This window comes from Dermochelys coriacea, chromosome 6 (assembly GCF_009764565.3).
Source record: "Dermochelys coriacea isolate rDerCor1 chromosome 6, rDerCor1.pri.v4, whole genome shotgun sequence".
Lineage (NCBI taxonomy): Eukaryota > Metazoa > Chordata > Testudines > Dermochelyidae > Dermochelys > Dermochelys coriacea.
Genome location: NC_050073.1, coordinates 6,049,055 through 6,067,407, shown reverse-complemented (window position 1 = coordinate 6,067,407; position 18,353 = coordinate 6,049,055). Strand labels below are relative to the sequence as shown.

Sequence of the window (18,353 nt, the reverse complement as noted above, 5' to 3'; positions counted from 1 at the left end):
TACAATAAGACCATTGCCCCTCCAAGGGGATCAATATGCAACAATTTGTCACCCCAAATGGAGTTACCCACACAGATCATAACACTGGATTTCAGAGTAGCAGCCGTGTTAGTCTGTATTCGCAAAAAGAAAAGGAGTACCCGTGGCACCTTTGTATGCATCCGATGAAGTGAGCTGTAGCTCACGAAAGCTTATGCTCTAATAAATTTGTTAGTCTCTAAGGTGCCACGGGTACTCCTTTTCTTTTTGCGAACACTGGATTTGTTTCAATTAAGGAAGAAAACAATTTTATTTAACCACAAAGGTAGATTTCAAGTGAGTACAAGAGATGAGTCATCAAAGTGAGAAATGGTTACAAGAAAAAGAAATATAAAAACACTTCCTAGTACTAAACTGAACAAACTAGACATGGTGCAAAGAGAAGTCCCTTACCACAGGTTTCCAGTGTCATTGGGCTAGTCTACACTGGCAACTACACAATGCTAAAGCTCTCCCTGTGCTCTAAAAAACCACCTCCACGAGGGGTATAGCTACCAGCACTGGTGCACTGTCTACACTGGCGCTTTACACCGCTGAAACTTGCTGCACTTGGGGGGAGGAGTGTTTTTTCACACTGCTGAGCCAGAAAGTTGCAGTGCTGTAAATTGCTAATGTAGACAAGCCCATTGTTAAAGTTTTCAGCTCAGGATCAGTTCCTGAGGTCCAAGAGCTGGTTTTCTTTTCTTTTCTTTTCTTTTCTTTTCTTTTCTTTCTCTCTCAGGTGAAAAAGAGAGATGGACAGGGAGAGATAACAAGGGGTATTTTGGGCCCTTTCTTTTATAGTTCAATCACCTGTGAAATGGATTTTCTCAGAGTGACTCCTTGATAAAATTCTCCTCAGCTGAGTGGGGAGACATGAACTTTGGCCAGAAGGGGTTTCATGCTGTTGTTTGCTAAGATGCAGATCTTTTTGTTCCTGCCCAAATTCCTTTCCAAAGAATGGCTACTTGACAATTGATGGCCCATCAGCTTTGATGGCACCCTGGCGAGAGGCGTTAACTTCTCCTTTGTTTTTGAGAGTTTTACTCACTCCTCAGGTGTGTCTGGTAAACACACTTCAGTCGTGATTTCAGCTTATGTTCATAATTGTATATACAAAGTTGCTGCATATGTTTCACCATGACAATACTGGCCAGCAAGATATTGGTTTGGAAATTATACCTTATAAGGCATATTTTGTATAAAGATTATTCTAGTAGTGTGTAGGGTGTGTATAGTGGCGTATTCCATCACAGCGACTTCTTGCAACTTTGGAAAACTCCAGTATCTCTGTGTAAAACATTTTATGCTGTCCCAGCTGGTGTCAGACCTGTGGGGTCATACACTGAACTTTTACTGGCACAGATCTGGTTAGTAATCTATGTCGACAAGCTACTTTCCGTGGGCTCTCTGCCAAGTGCTCATCTGTCCAGCTGTGCATGACTCCACGCTCTTTCCATCAGCACCTATAGCTGTCTGCAGAAATGTCCATCTGGAAGTTAGAACAGAGTCTCTATGGAAAGTTTCTTCCCACATCTGGATGGCCCTGTCCTTGGATAGTAGTTCATCACAGTCACATACAGTGGTTTGACTCAATTGTGTGGTCCGCGCTAGAGTTGCCAGGTGTCCCATTTTCATCTGCAAAGTCTAGTCAAAAGGGGACCTGTACAGCATCTTGTCAGATGTACTGACCACATACCAAAAGTCTGGTTACTGTAGGAGGGGGTGGGGGTAGGTGGGAGAGGGTCATCAATCTGTGCCAGCCCCTGCTCCTATCTGCAACTCGTGGGCAGACAGTCTCTGCGTTAGGGGCTGTAGCTCCCATTCCTGGCTGGTGGAGAAGAGGATGCTGGTTTCAATGCTCCTGCTGTATTGTCCTGTTTTCAGAAATTAGAAAGTTAGCAACAGGTTTCAGAGTGGTAACCGTGTTAGTCTGTATCAGCAAAAAGAACGAGGAGTACTTGTGGCACCTTAGAGACTAAAAAAATTATTTGGGCATAAGCTTTCATGGGCTAAAACCCACTTCATCGAATGCATGCAGTGGAAAATACAGTAGGAAGATATATATACACAGAAAACATGAAAAAATTGTTGTTGCCATACCAACTATAATGCTGGTATGTTGGTATGTAAGTTAGCAACCTTATCCGTGGCCAACAGGAGAGAACAGTTGATGAAAGAACACTAACAGCTCTACATACCTCTGTACCAGGGCTTGATTATTCCCTACACTTCAATGATAATATCTCTACTCTTGCTTCATATGCGATACTCCTGGAGGAATTCCGTGCTACTGCGCAAGCGCAGAATTCATGTGCCCCATGTTTTTTTCCATTGAAGAATAATTTATTTTGATGGGGAAGCCCTGTAATTGCACCTTTTCCCCACAGGGGGCTGCTGGGACACCAGAACAGAGAGCAGCTGGCTTACAGCTGGAGCAGCCAGTCACAGGGAGGGAGGGGGTTAGGGGCTACTTTCTTCACAGCCCCCTGGCTGTGGGCCGAGGTCTGAAGGCAATGGATTGGGGGGGGATGGACAGAATGGGGCACACAGGGCTGCTGGTGGGGTCAGAGCAGCTAGCGGGGTGACATTGAGCCAGAGGCTGAATGCCAGGGGCGGGGAGTGACGTAAGATTCTGCTGACTGCTTTTTACAGGGGTTAAAAAGGTGGCAAAACAGAGGAGGCGGGTGGTCAGGGTATGAGTAGGGGCTGAAAATCAACTGGTCTGGGGGGGTCAAGCAGCTGGAGGCAGGGTTAGGAGAGGGACTGAGGGGCAAAATTGGGGGAGGGGAAGAAGGAGCCGGGGTTAAGCCCAGGGGTGAGGGGCTGCCAGAGGGTGCCAGAGGGAAAAACCCCAGCACAGGCAGGAGCAGAGGGGGTAACAGTTACCCCGGTGGACTGAGACACCAATGTTTGCAAAAATGGGGGGGGAGAGGGGCTTTTTTATTTCCTCTCTCACAGACAGCACCTCTCAGCATGGGCTTCCCAGGGCTGGGTTCTTAAAGGCACGGGCATCCCACTGCCTCGTCACGGTAGCTCTCTTTGTCTGATGTAACCGACTGAGGTGCTGCAGGAGACTTAATTCAGTGAAATAATTTACATATACCCCCCTCAGAAACAAAGAATCCCTAATCAGTGTGTCTGACTGCATAGAGTCTCCTAGTAGTTCACCAGTTTGCCTTTGCTTCTGGGATTCCCTGAATTACTCTTAGGGATCTCATCATTTAGCTTTGTTATTGTGCAGATGCATATCATTGTGCTATATAATTTATATTTTAACAGCAAATACTCATTGAAAATATATATAAGTAAGTTCATGCTAGTAGTTTTAGGAATGACAGCTGTGTTTCTAGTATAGCACTTGCTGTTTTTTACTGTGATTTCTAATTTGAAATTTTGAATTCCAACTTTTTTTCCTTAGTTTTAGAGCAGATGATTTATTCTGTTGGGTCATCTGAGTTCCCGTCTCACTAAATTTATGGACTGGTCTCAAAACTTTGTTTTCATTCAATCTACCAATGGTGATTGAATTTTGCAACTGTTATTTTGCCTTTCAATCCAGCTCTTAGTGTTTTTCCACATGCCATTACTTGTGTGTACAACTGGATTCTCAAATATTCAATAAAGGCCGTATACTATCTCCTATAACATCTTTCTCAAAGGCAAAAATCTATTGTAATTTTTGCTGAACATTATAACTGCCATAGTGGGTCTAGTCCAGTATCCTGTCTTCTGACAGCGGCCAGTGCTAGGTGCTTCTAAGGGAATGAACAGAACAGGCAATCACTGAGTGAACCATCCCATTGTCCACTCCCAGCATCTGGCTGTCAGAGGACGGTTTAGGGACACGCAGAGCATGGAGCTGCATCCCTGATTATTTTGGCTAATAGCTGATGCACCTATCCTGAGGGACTGATCTAATTCTTTGTTGAACCCATTCATAGTTTTGGCCTTCAAAACAAAATGAACATACATCTACGACCCCAAGATACCTTGACAACCACAAGAATTCTAAAAACACGAGTTATACACTCTGAAGTCAAGATATTTTAATAAATAAATAATATTTTGTTCTTATGCGCCTCTTTGTTCCTGAGCCTTTAGGGTGCAGTATGGTTAGTTCCACCAAAGCTGGAGCCTAAACACCTGAATGAATCTTAATCTACCCTCATACTTTTCCTGGGCTTATTGAGAATATGAAATAAGAGAAATCCGAAGTATGACTCCAACCAATTTCCTTGCATACAGGTCAGTTGGCCCTTTGAATTGGTGGGAAAGGATTTAATAAGGCCATTACTGGCAACAAAGGAGGGATACCAGTATATACTAACAGCCACAGACTATCTTACAAGATGGGTTGAAGCATTTCCACTTCGAAATACGTTGGCATCTGAGGCGTCAAAAAAAATGTATGAAATTATACAGCAACTTGGATGTCCACAGCATATTGTGACAAATTTCAGTTACCAATCTGCCTGACGCGTCAGGTGATTACGCTGAGGCCACAGGATCGTTAAGGGCGGAGATGACAGAACATACCAAGTGTCTAAGTTTTAAAGCTTTATTAATAAAATAATAAAATAACAGCAAAGAGTGGAGGGGATACCATACGTTACTCAGAGGAAGGAAGAAAGCATTAGTGCCCCAACCCCTAACCCACTTTCATACTCACACACGCACTACCTGAGGCTGACCAAGCCTGGGTGTAAGTTAAGAAGAAGAAGGGGGGAAAAGGTGAACAGGAGTGCTGTCCTGGGCCCAGGTCGTCCAGAGTTCGCTGTAAATCTTTAAATTGCTTCAGCTCTCAGGAGGGTTTTTAAGTCCTGGGTTTCTTTGGGGGTGTTCTGTTCTATGACCTCTGCTTTCAGTACTTTTCGTATCAGTCCAAACTGGCTTTCTGTGGTCCCCTCCGCATTCCCAAAACACACCGGCTAGACTTTGTTTTTTTCTTTGTTTTTCTCTGTGTTGGCCTTCGCTGTTTTGCTTGTTTTGGGCTGCCTCTACAGGTCTGTTTAATTGAATCCTCCGTTCTCACTGTGGCCTCCTTAACGTTTCCAGAACACACGTGAAGCTCCGCTTTTCTCCCCCCGTTGTCTTGCCTGTGTTTTTAATCTCTGCAGCCTTGGTTCAGTTCACTTTTTCTTTTCTCATGGCTGGCTGGGGCTGGGTGAGATAATACATCGCTGTAGACTTTTTCTCATCGAACGCCGTGGCCTTGGACTGGGGCGAGCATCTTATTTTCAGACTGAGCTAGCTGAAGCGTTGAGGTAACCCATTCTCTGCTCTCTTCCTCCTTCTTCTTTTGGCCTCTCACAGCCTGCAAAGAAATCTTCCATTCCGCACTCACATCTTTGACCCTTCCCAAAATACTCTGCGATACTTGCAACAGTGTTAGCACTATATAAGGCTAATTAGCCTCCCCCAAGTGACCCCCGAAGGGAGGAGGCCATTGGGCTGTGACAGCATACTGACAGGTCGTGGGCCAGAATTCAATGATGAGGTAAATACTTTTTTCTAAGGTTTATTTTTGACTATGTTTTCAACCACACTTTCAGATCACAGATAGCTGACAGTGAGCATGGGCTTCGTTGCCCTGGTGAGTTTTTCTTCATGGGCATTTTTGCTGACAAGTTTCTATGAACTCCCACTCAACTTTGGTAAGGATTACGGCTGGTCATCCCATCAGAGTTGCTATAACATTTTATTCTTTGGTCTCTCTTTATCCACCAAACCTGTCCAAAGGAAAGTTTATGGCATAACTTTTTTTCTTTCAGAATAACCTAGACATTTACAAAGAATTGGGACTACAGTGTAGTTTCACCAGCCCATACCACCCACAAACCAATGGATTGGCTGAAAACACAAACAAATCCCTCAAAAGTCATTTTACGGCTGGGAAAATTACACTATTACAGCATTAAAATTACAGTATTAATAGCAAGGAGAATGCACTATGACAGAAGATACAAACTGCTTCAAAAGTTTAGTAGGTTTCAGAGTAGCAGCCGTGTTAGTCTGTATTCGCAAAAAGAAAAGGAGTACTTGTGGCACCTTAGAGACTAACAAATTTATTAGAGCATAAGCTTTCGTGAGCTACAGCTCACTTCATCGGATGCATTTGGTGGAAAAAACAGAGGAGAGATTTATATACACACACACAGAGAACATGAAACAATGGGTTTATCATACACACTGTAAGGAGAGTGATCACTTAAGATAAGCCATCACCCACAGCAGGGGGGGGAAAGGAGGAAAACCTTCCATGGTGACAAGCAGGTAGGCTAATTCCAGCAGTTAACAAGAATATCAGAGGAACAGTGGGGAGTGGGGTGGGGGGGAGAAATACCATGGGGAAATAGTTTTACTTTGTGTAATGACTCATCCATTCCCAGTCTCTATTCAAGCCTAAGTTAATTGTATCCAGTTTGCAAATTAATTCCAATTCAGCAGTCTCTCGTTGGAGTCTGTTTTTGAAGCTTTTTTGTTGAAGTATAGCCACTCTTAGGTCTGTGATCGAGTGACCAGAGAGATTGAAGTGTTCTCCAACTGGTTTTTGAATGTTATAATTCTTGACGTCTGATTTGTGTCCATTCATTCTTTTACGTAGAGACTGTCCAGTTTGGCCAATGTACATGGCAGAGGGGCATTGCTGGCACATGATGGCATATATCACATTGGTAGATGCGCAGGTGAAGGAGCCTCTGATAGTGTGGCTGATGTGATTAGGCCCTATGATGGTATCCCCTGAATAGATATGTGGACAGAGTTGGCAACGGGCTTTGTTGCAAGGATAGGTTCCTGGGTTAGTGGTTCTGTTGTGTGGTGTGTGGTTGCTGGTGAGTATTTGCTTCAGATTGGGGGGCTGTCTGTAAGCAAGGACTGGTCTATCTCCCAAGATCTGAGAGAGCGATGGCTCGTCCTTCAGGATAGGTTGTAGATCCTTGATGATGCATTGGAGAGGTTTTAGTTGGGGGCTGAAGGTGATGGCTAGTGGCGTTCTGTTGTTTTCTTTGTTGGGCCTGTCCTGTAGTAGGTGACTTCTGGGTACTCTTCTGGCTCTGTCAATCTGTTTCTTCACTTCAGCAGGTGGGTATTGTAGTTGTAGGAATGCATGATAGAGATCTTGTAGGTGTTTGTCTCTGTCTGAGGGGTTGGAGCAAATGCGGTTATATCGTAGCGCTTGGCTGTAGACAATGGATCGAGTGGTATGATCTGGATGAAAGCTAGAGGCATGTAGGTAGGAATAGCGGTCAGTAGGTTTCCGATATAGGGTGGTGTTTATGTGACCATCGCTTATTAGCACCGTAGTGTCCAGGAAGTGGATCTCTTGTGTGGACTGGTCCAGGCTGAGGTTGATGGTGGGATGGAAATTGTTGAAATCATGGTGGAATTCCTCAAGAGCTTCTTTTCCATGGGTCCAGATGATGAAGATGTCATCAATGTAGCGCAAGTAGAGTAGGGGCATTAGGGGACGAGAGCTGAGGAAGCGTTGTTCTAAGTCAGCCATAAAAATGTTGGCATACTGTGGGGCCATGCGGGTACCCATCGCAGTGCCGCTGATTTGAAGGTATACATTGTCACCAAATGTGAATCGTTATGGGTCAGGACAAAGTCACAAAGTTCTGCCACCAGGTTAGCCGTGACAGTATCGGGGATACTGTTCCTGACGGCTTGTAGTCCATCTTTGTGTGGAATGTTGGTGTAGAGGGCTTCTACATCCATAGTGGCTAGAATGGTGTTTTTAGGAAGATCACCAATGGACTGTAGTTTCCTCAGGAAATCGGTGGTGTCTCGAAGATAGCTGGGAGTGCTGGTAACGAAGGGCCTGAGGAGGGAGTCTACATAGCCAGACAATCCTGCTGTCAGGGTGCCAATGCCTGAGATGATGGGGCGTCCAGGATTTCCAGGTTTATGGATCTTGGGTAGCAGATAGAATACCCCAGGTCGGGGCTCCAGGGGTGTGTCTGTGCGGATTTGTTCTTAGTCTACTTATCTTTTATTTCAAGGAAAAGTAATCATACCAATAAACTAGGATGGTCTCTTTACGCCTTTTGGATTGCGTACAATTTCTCTTCCCTCCCCCCACCAAAGAATCCATCACCATTTGTTATAGAGCATTGCAGAAGTTGGTTGATGACACTAGGAGTAATTGGGACGAATTTCTTGGTGACATTTTATTTTCTTTGCGATCAAAACCAAACAACCACCAAAATGTCACCTTTTCGACTACTGTATGGCTTTGAAGCAACATTCCCAAACCAAGTTTCAGAAAATTACACGGTAGGTGTCTTTAAGAACCATCAGCTTTCAGATGCATATGTTATTCTGTGATTGTTCATTTTACACACACAACTCCTTCTCCATTTGTTTACAAAGCCAACAGATTTTGAGGAACTTGATGAACAATTCTACAAAGAGTACACCAGAAATATGGAATCTAGATGTGCTGCTGACATTGAACTGCCTCTTACTAATATTTCTAAAGCACATTAAAAGCAACAGATACAGTATGCCAAACTAAGACTCATAAACATGGGAAAACAACATTTGAGGTTGGGGACAGTGTCATGTTACTGAATGCGAGAAGGAAAACAAGAAAGGGAGGGCCACTGCAACCTTCCTACCGTGGACAATACAAAGCCACTGCTGTAGAGGGTAAAAGAGTTAAATTAGAAACCATCTCAGGAAAACTTTTAGGATCTATGTACAGTATCTTGCACTGAAAACTATTTAAAGAGCTTCCAACATTAGCTGCTGAAAACAGATTGCAGGAAAACATGGAACTGGAAACTGCTGTGGATGACACTATTAAAAAAGTCACCTCAGAAGAAATAGGAGAAATGGGAGATGATGTATCTCACAAGCCTCACAACAGCCAGGTGAAAAGAGAAAAGGAGTACTTGTAGGCACCTTAGAGACTAACAAATTTATTAGAGCATAAGCTTTCGTGAGCTACAGCTCACTTCATCGGATGCATTTGGTGGAAAAAACAGAGGAGAGATTTATATACACACACACAGAGAACATGAAACAATGGGTTTATCATACACACTGTAAGGAGAGTGATCACTTAAGATAAGCCATCACCAGCAGCAGGGGGGGAAAGGAGGAAAACCTTTCATGGTGACAAGCAAGGTAGGCTAATTCCAGCAGTTAACAAGAATATCAGAGGAACAGTGGGGGGTGGGGTGGGAGGGAGAATGAAACCTGTGATTATGCAAGGCACTGAATTTAGTAGCCGTATAGAGTGGAAATCTGTCAACTCATGAAAAAACTCGCACAGATACAGACAGACATCATCTTCCTCTCCAAATGCAAACAGATGGACATCATACCGAAAGGACTGAAGGTAAAAAATCCATTACAATCTACATACCACACAGACTATGCTGACAGCTTGTGCCACACACTCTCAAAGAAACTGCGGAACCACCTGATCAACATCCTCTACAGCAAACAGGGAAAGATTAAGAATGAGCTCTCAAAACTGGATACTCTCATAAAGAACCAACCATCCACACAAACTTCCTCGTGGCTGGACTTTACAAAAACTAGACAAGCCATTTACAAAACACACTTTGCTTCTCTACAAAAGAAAAAGGACACTAAGCTATCTAAACTACTATATGCCACAAGGGGCCACAACAATGGTTCCTGTAACCCACCCAGCAATATTGTTAATCTATCCAACTATACTCTTAGCCCAGCAGAAGAATCTGTCCTATCTCGGGGCCTCTCCTTTTGCCCCTCCACCCCCACGAACATGATACAGTTCTGTGGTGACCTAGAATCCTATTTTCGACGTCTCAGACTCAAGGAATATTTCCAACACACCTCTGACCAACATATTAACCCACAGAGACCTTCCTGCCAACACTACAAAAAGAAGGATTCTGGGTGGACTCCTCCTGAAGGTCGAAACAGCAGCCTGGATTTCTACATAGACTGCTTCCGCCGACGTGCACGAGCTGAAATTGTGGAAAAGCAGCATCGCTTACCCCATAACCTCAGCCATGCAGAACACAGTGCCATCCACAGCCTCAGAAACAACTCTGACATCATAATCAAAAAGGCTGACAAAGGAGGTGCTGTCGTCATCATGAATAGGTCGGAGTATGAACAAGAGGCTACTAGGCAGCTCTCCAACACCACTTTCTACAAGCCATTACCCTCTGATCCCACTGAGAGTTACCAAAAGAAACTACAGCATTTGCTCAAGAAACTCCCTGAAAAAGCACAAGAACAAATCCGCACAGACACACCCCTAGAGCCCCGACCTGGGGTATTCTATCTGCTACCCAAGATCCATAAACCTGGAAATCCTGGACGCCCCATCATCTCAGGCATTGGCACCCTGACAGCAGGATTGTCTGGCTATGTAGACTCCCTCCTCAGGCCCTTCGTTACCAGCACTCCCAGCTATCTTTGAGACACCACTGACTTCCTGAGGAAACTACAGTCCATTGGTGATCTTCCTAAAAACACCATCCTAGCCACTATGGATGTAGAAGCCTCTACACCAACATTCCACACAAAGATGGACTACAAGCCGTCAGGAACAGTATCCCCGATACTGTCACGGCTAACCTGGTGGCTGAACTTTGTGACTTTGTCCTGACCCATAACTATTTCACATTTGGTGACAATGTATACCTTCAAATCAGCGGCACTGCGATGGGTACCCGCATGGCCCCACAGTATGCCAACATTTTTATGGCTGACTTAGAACAACGCTTCCTCAGCTCTCGTCCCCTAATGCCCCTACTCTACTTGCGCTACATTGATGACATCTTCATCATCTGGACCCATGGAAAAGAAGCTCTTGAGGAATTCCACCATGATTTCAACAATTTCCATCCCACCATCAACCTCAGCCTTGACCAGTCCACACAAGAGATCCACTTCCTGGACACTACGGTGCTAATAAGCGATGGTCACATAAACACCACCCTATATCGGAAACCTACTGACCGCTATTCCTACCTACATGCCTCTAGCTTTCATCCAGATCATACCACTCGATCCATTGTCTACAGCCAAGCGCTACGATATAACCGCATTTGCTCCAACCCCTCAGACAGAGACAAACACCTACAAGATCTCTATCATGCATTCCTACAACTACAATACCCACCTGCTGAAGTGAAGAAACAGATTGACAGAGCCAGAAGAATACCCAGAAGTCACCTACTACAGGACAGGCCCAACAAAGAAAACAACAGAACGCCACTAGCCATCACCTTCAGCCCCCAACTAAAACCTCTCCAACGCATCATCAAGGATCTACAACCTATCCTGAAGGACGACCCATCACTCTCACAGATCTTGGGAGACAGACCAGTCCTTGCTTACAGACAGCCCCCCAATCTGAAGCAAATACTCACCAGCAACTACACACCACACAACAGAACCACTAACCCAGGAACCTATCCTTGCAACAAAGCCCGTTGCCAACTCTGTCCACATATCTATTCAGGGGATACCATCATAGGGCCTAATCACATCAGCCACACTATCAGAGGCTCGTTCACCTGCGCATCTACCAATGTGATATATGCCATCATGTGCCAGCAATGCCCCTCTGCCATGTACATTGGCCAAACTGGACAGTCTCTACGTAAAAGAATGAATGGACACAAATCAGACGTCAAGAATTATAACATTCAAAAACCAGTTGGAGAACACTTCAATCTCTCTGGTCACTCGATCACAGACCTAAGAGTGGCTATACTTCAACAAAAAAGCTTCAAAAATAGACTCCAATGAGAGACTGCTGAATTGGAATTAATTTGCAAACTGGATACAATTAACTTAGGCTTGAATAGAGACTGGGAATGGATGAGTCATTACACAAAGTAAAACTATTTCCCCATGGTATTTCTCCCTCCCACCCCCCCCCCCACTGTTCCTCTGATATTCTTGTTAACTGCTGGAATTAGCCTACCTTGCTTGTCACCATGAAAGGTTTTCCTCCCCCCCCCCCCCCCCCCCGCTGCTGGTGATGGCTTATCTTAAGTGATCACTCTCCTTACAGTGTGTATGATAAACCCATTGTTTCATGTTCTCTGTGTGTGTGTATATAAATCTCTCCTCTGTTTTTTCCACCAAATGCATCCGATGAAGTGAGCTGTAGCTCACGAAAGCTTATGCTCTAATAAATTTGTTAGTCTCTAAGGTGCCACAAGTACTCCTTTTCTTTTTGCAAATACAGACTAACACGGCTGCTACTCTGAAACAGCCAAGTGATAAAGGTGGAGGTCACAGACATGGATGAAGAGGAGTGTTTTTTGGCAGAAGTTGCAAGCAGTGATCCAATCCAAACTTTTTTCCCCAAAAAGGAAAATTATTTGCAAACAAGTTAATTTTTGGAAGTAATTGACAGTAATGAATAAATCAAGATTTCTATTTACAGTTTTGGTCACAATGTAACCATCATTTGGCAATATTTTATTGATTTTTTTCAGAGACCATGGAGGACTACTGCTTATACTGCAATTATGTGACTTGCAAATAAAAATAAAATGAAGATGGCATGATGGTAAGAAACACAAAATGGGGTATGAGAAACATTCACCATATCTCCAATGAGATATTACCCCAGAAGCTTGCTGGAATCTATGCTCCCTTTGATCAGAAACCTTTCTCAGTCAAGGGAACAGGACAAGTGCATTGTTGCCTGTGCCTACCTGTTGAGTTGATGAACTGTAATGGTCAGAGATTGCACCATCTGAAACCAGCATAGAAGTATATTGAAGGCAAACCCTAAGGAAATTAAGATTTTAAATTATCCTCCACGTCCCGTGTCCCACTACAATGAATCCGGGCAGGGTCGTTCAGAAGCTGAACACTTTATGCTTCCATCCCACGCCACTGTCAAGTTTTAGCAAATTAGGATCAGCAACTGCTAATGTTAGCAATTCACTACGTCTCCCTACTACAGGTAGCAAATTCATACAAGTAGCAGTTTCACACAGCTTACAGTGTAAGAAACTGCGCTCCATAGGAATTCGCTACATCAGCCAGTTTTTAGCAAAGCAGGACCTGTCGCTGCTTCAGGTAGCAAATTCCTTTGGAGAGCAGTTTCTTACACTGTAGGCTGTGTGAAACTGCTCTTTGTCGTAATTAGCAGTTTTTAACAAATTAGGACAAGTCAGCAAATAAGAACAACCTTATGTTCTTGGTGGTGATGGGGGACTTCAACTACCCAGACATCTGTTGGGAAAATAACACGGCAGGGCACAGATTATCCAACAAGTTTTTGGAATGTATTGGAGACAATTTTTTTATTTCAGAAGGTTGAGAAAACTACTAGGGGACAGGCTGTTCTAGATTTGATTTTGACAAATAGGGAGGAACTGATTGAGAATTTGAAAGTAGAAGGCAGCTTGAGTGAAAGTGATCATGAAATGATAGAGTTCATGATTCTAGGGAATGGTAAGAGGGAGAACAGCAAAATAAAGACAATGGATTTCAAGAAGGCAGATTTTAGCAAATTCAGGGAGTTGGAAGGTAAGATCCCATGGGAAGCAAGTCTAAGGGGAAAAGCAATTGAAGACTATTGTCAGTTTTTCAAAGAGACATTATAAGGGCACAAGAACAAAGTATACCATTGTGTAGGAAAGATAGAAAGTACAGCAAGAGACCACCCAGGAGATCTTCAATGATCTAAAAATCAAGAGAGTCCTACAAAAAGTGGAAATTAGGTCAAATTAGAAAGGATTAATATAAACAAATAACACAAGTATGTTGGGACAAAATTAGAAAGGCCAAGTCACAAAACGAGATCAAACTAGCTAGAGACATAAAGGGTAACAAGAAAACATTCTGCAAATACATTAGAAGCAAGAGGAAGACCAAGGACAGGGTAGGCCCGTTACCCAATGAGGGGGGAGAAAAATTAACAGAAAATGTGGAAATGGCAGAGGTGCTTAATGACTTCTTTGTTTCTGTAAACCTGGGGAATTACAGACCAGTCAACTTAACTTGTGTACCTGGAAAGATAATGGAGCAAATAATTAAGCAATCAATTTGCAAACATCTAGAAGATAATAAGGTGATAAATAACAGTCAGCATGGATTTGTCAAGAACACATCAAACCAACCTGATAGCTTTCTTTGACAGGGTAACAAGCCTTGTGGATGTGGGGAAGTGGTCAACATGGTCTATCTTGCGGTTAGTAAAGTTTTTGATACTGTCTCACATGACCCTCTCATAAACAAACAAGGGAAATACAACCTAGATGAAGCTACAATAAGGTGAGTGCAAAACTGGTTGGAAAACAGTTCCCAGAGAGTAGTTACCAGTGGTTCACAGTCAGGCTGAAAGGGCATAATGAGTGGGGTTCTGCAGGGACCAGTTCTGGATATGTTTCTATTCAAAATCTTAATCAATGATTTAGATAATGCCATAGAGAGTACACTTATAAAGTTTGTGGACGATACCAAGCTGGGAGGGGATATACATGTATATCAATCTCCCTTCTGTATTTTCCACCAAAGGGCACAAGAACAAAGTATACCATTGTGTAGGAAAGATAGAAAGTACAGCAAGAGACCACCCAGGAGATCTTCAATGATCTAAAAATCAAAAAAGAGTCCTACAAAAAGTGGGAATTAGGTCAAATTACAAAGGATTCCACCAAATGAGCTGTAACTCACAAAAGCTTATGCTCAAATAAATTTGTTAGTCTCTAAGGTGTCATAGTACTCCTTTTCTTTTTGAAAACAGGAAATGATTTCCTAGGCAGGAGTACTGCGGAAAGGGATCTAGGGGTCACAGTGCACCACAAGCTGAATATGAGTGAACAGTGCAACACTGCTGTAAAAAAACCTGACCATCATTCTGGGATGTATTAGCAGGAGTGTTGTGGGCAAGACACCAGATGTAATTTTTCCGCTCTACTCTGTGCTGATTAGGCCTCAAGTGGAGTACTGTTAAAAGATTAAAGGTCTAGAAAACATGACCTATGAGAGAAGACTGAAACATTATACCCTTTTCAAGTATGTAAAAGGTTGTTACAAGGAAGAGGGAGAAGAATTGTTCTCCTTAACCTCTGAGGACAGGACAAGAAGTAATGGGCTTAAATTCCAGCAAGGGAGATTTAGGTTGCTCCATCAAATAGCAGTTTCTTACAAACCTACATGTATCAATAACTGCTACACATAGCACATTTCTACATGTACCAATTGCACATGGGACAGTGCAAGAAACTGCTACCTGTAGGCATTTGCTACATCAGGAAACTGTTTTATACAATAGCAGTTTCTTAGGATCTGCTACGTATCAGTAACCGCGGCCAGCAGCACATTCCCGGGGGAGCGGTAACACATACACCGCACCGGAAGGTCCCTGCGCTGGGGTCTCCCCGGCTGCTGGAGCTGGCGCGGGGATTTTGCAGCTGCAGGGAGGCGGGCGGGGAGCGCAGCAGGGCTGGAGCCGGCTGCGGCCCCGGGGCGGGAGGTCGCTGCCCGGGCGGAGGAAGCGGCCGGGGCCGAGCCCGGCGATGGCGGCAGCGGGGCCGGCGCGGGTAGGACGCGGGGCGGGGACTCCCCGGCCGGGCACGGGCTGGTCCCGGCGGGGGGCCGGGGCCCGGGTCCCTCCCGCGCTAGTGACCCCGGGGCTGGGGGCTGCAGCAGCCGGAGCGCGGGGGCCGGGGAGCGGCTCTGGGGGCCCCTGGCCGGGCGGACACGCGGAGCCGGGCGCGGCCCCTTCCCCCGAGCGAGGCCCCGGCCGGGCCGAGGAGCCCCGAGGCGCCCGGGGCGGGGGCGGGGCTGAGCAGCAGGCGGGGGCGGGGCCTCCGGCCGGGGGGCGGGGCCTGTTCCCTGTCCCGGGACTCGGGCCCTTCCCAGCGCCCCGCCCCAGAGCCCCGTGGGGAGCCGAGGGCGACTCCTGTCCCCGGCCAGCAGGGCCCGAGTCCCGGGGGGGCTGTGCGGGGGGGTCTCCCTGGCTCACAGCTGCTGGGCTGGGGCTTCCTGGGAGTCGCTCCCCTAGAAACCGCGTCCCCTGCTGAGCCCCCGGGCTGGGGCTGGGGCTGGGGCTGGGGCGGAAGGGGCTGAGTGTGTAACGCTTGTGCCAGCAGCTCCGGGTGGCGTTTGAGGACGTGGCTCTGTATTTCACCCGGGAGGAGTGGGAGCTCTTATCCCGGCCAGAGAAGCAGCTGTACCGGGACCAGATGCTGAGGAATTACCGGGCCCTTGTTTCCCTGGGTAAGGACCAATTTATCTTTACTCAAAGCTGTGAAATGTCTGGGTTCCCTTGTCTCACCTGCCAGGTGCCACCATGTGCCCAAGCAGTTGCAAACGTCAGCCTCTTTCAATTCCGCTTCCTGTTAAAGAAGAAATCAAGGCTGCAGAGCCTGGGGCTAGTCTTAGTGTAACTTGTTTCCCTACCTCAGTCCTGGCACAGGGCTGGTTGCAAACAGCACCTGAGCAAATAAGACTAATAAGGCAGGAAGAAAACAACTCCCCATCTCCCCAGAAAGAATGAACATCATAATCTTAACCGTACATTTGCACAATTCTTGCACCCTAAGCAAAAAAAAATGGTAGGTCTGTATAACAGTGACACCTGCCATGACTCAGCCCCAAAGCAAATTGAGAAGGGTCATAGACGTTACTGCTTCAGGGTATGAACTGAACTTGCCTGGCGGGAGACGGGACGAAATCTCCTCTATGGAAGTTTTATTTCTTTATTCTCCTGCTTGGAATCTCCTGCGCTTTCCTCTCAAGCAGTGTCCGAGATTGAGGCCTTGTCGCGCCCGGTGCTGCACAGACAAACACTGACCGAGATCGGGGCCCTACTGTGCTTGGTTGCACTGACATATAAATGTGTCCCTACCCCCAAAACTTTAGTAATAAAACTGATTAAATCCCCCCAAACAGGCTATTCAGGTTCCACACCGGAGTTAATCCACCGGATCGAGGTAGGGGAGGCAGAGCTCTGGATCCAGGATGCAAACAACTCCAGGGAAACCTCAGGGCCTGAGAGCCCATTCCGAGGTGAGTCATAATAATCCGATCCCTTCTGATTTATGCACTTGCTAGTGGATGGCTCCTTAATATAGAAGGCAAAAGCAGAGTGAAATCCACTGCCTGGGAACTGAAGGGGACAAATGGAGGCTGGGAATTAGGGGGCCAGTATTTATTTTGGAGGGGAAGGAGTTACTGGGCTGGAGGCAGGAATCACTGGGGGAGTTTCTCTGGCTGGGATAGGCAGGAAGCCAGGCTGGATGGGCACAATGAGGCTGTCTGGCTTTGATATCTATGAATCCTAGAAATTATAGAAGTGTAGGATTAGAAGGGACCTCAGTAGGTCATCTAGTCCAGTCCCCTCTACTAGAGACAGGACTACGTATTGTCTAGTCCAGGTGTTTGTCTAACCTGCTCTTAAAGGCCTCCCATGATGGAGATTCCACAACCATCACAGGTAATTTGTTCCAGTGCTTAACTACACTTAGAGTTTGGAAGTTTTTCCTAATGTCTACCCTAAATCTCCCTTGCTGCAATTTAAGCCCATTACTTCTTGTCCTGGCCTCAGTGGATAAGGAGAACAATTTATCACCCTCTACTTTGTAACAACCTTTTATGTACTTGAAGACTCTTGTTAAGCCCCCTCAGTCTTTCCTTTGCGAGACTAAACAAATCCAATTTTTTCAATCTTTCCTCGTAGGTCATGTTTTCTATATCTTTAATCATTCTCATTGCTCTCCTCTGACCCTGTCCAGTTTGTCTACATCCTTTCTGAACTGAGGGGCCCAGAACTGGACAGAGTACTCCAGTTGAGACCTTACCAGTGCTGAGAAGAGTAGAAGAATTACTTATCACATCTTGCTTGCAACACTCCTGCTCATACATCCCAGAATATTTATTTGTTTTCTTTTCAACAGTATTACATTGACTCATATTTAATTTGTGATCCACTATAACCCCAGATGGTTTTCTGCAGTACTCCTTCCTAAGCAATCATTTCAATTTTGACCATTTCTCCAGTTTGTCAAGAACACTTCAAATTCTAATCCTGTCCTGTAACGTGCTTGCAACCCTACCCAGCTTTGGATCGTCCATAAGGATATTAGGTTGGTTAGACATAATTTGTTCTTGACAAATCCATGCTGACTGTCAGGGGTCTCAAACTCTGCGCCCGCGAACCTCCCCAATGTGTCCTGCGGGGCTCCAGCAGTTTTGGAGCCACGTCTCTCCCTTGGCCCCACCTGCTGCCCCCAGGTGCTTCCCCCCGCTCCCCCAGGCGACTTACAATGGCCCCTCCCAGAGCTTGCATCCCTCCCCCGACCTCTGTCCCAGAGCCTGCACCCCTCCTCCTCCTCCTGTACACTCAC

At 45.5% G+C, this 18,353-nt stretch overlaps 2 pseudogenes; one reads left to right on the top strand and one right to left on the bottom strand.

Annotated features, from left to right (window-relative positions):
- LOC119856888 overlaps positions 1 to 18,353 on the bottom strand; it is a 113,131-nt pseudogene that overhangs the window by 44,910 nt on the left and 49,868 nt on the right.
- LOC119856887 overlaps positions 15,446 to 18,353 on the top strand; it is a 29,967-nt pseudogene continuing 27,059 nt past the window's right edge.